Consider the following 641-nt stretch of genomic DNA (forward strand, 5'->3'; position numbering starts at 1 on the left):
GTTCAGGGGGCGACTGGCCGCTGCCGCGGTGCGGAGAGCCTCGGACGGACTTGTGCTGGTTTTTCCAGCCACAGCCGGCTTCTGGATCGGGGGGCGGTGTTTTAATGCCGCGGGTGTCCCCCTGCCTGTGTCTGTACAGGAAATATCACCGCTGAGGAGCAGAGCGACCCGGAGGGCTGCTTTCACACGCTCCTTTCCGCTCTTTTCTTTCTTTTTTTTTTTTTTTTTTTTTTTTTAAAATAGACCAGGCAACCGGATCGGCCTGAACATCAGAGCTGACCACACACTATAATTTCACTGGCATATTCTTCCAGTTTACAGACGAAGGTTGCTCTGCGTGTGACCGAGTAGTCTCCCTCGCCCATTTATCACTCGGAAACGCGGCTCCCGAAGCGAGGTGAAGGCTTCCCCCGCCTATGCCGGGGGTTGTCCAGGAGATGGCAGGATTGCCTCAGACATGGCTGGGAAATCGCGCTGCCTGACAGGAGCCAAGCTCCATGGTAGCTGCGGGGCAGGCGAGCCGGCCGGCCTGCAATGCATCATTGTGCCACTGCGCATTTGCGGTTCACTTTGTCGAGGTACATATTAATTATCCGTAATAATGCGCGCTACGTTGCAACGCGCTGCGTTGTAGCCCTTTT

The sequence above is a fragment of the Pygoscelis adeliae genome, unplaced genomic scaffold, assembly GCF_000699105.1.
Source record: "Pygoscelis adeliae isolate BGI_AS28 unplaced genomic scaffold, ASM69910v1 Scaffold160, whole genome shotgun sequence".
Taxonomy (NCBI): domain Eukaryota; kingdom Metazoa; phylum Chordata; class Aves; order Sphenisciformes; family Spheniscidae; genus Pygoscelis; species Pygoscelis adeliae.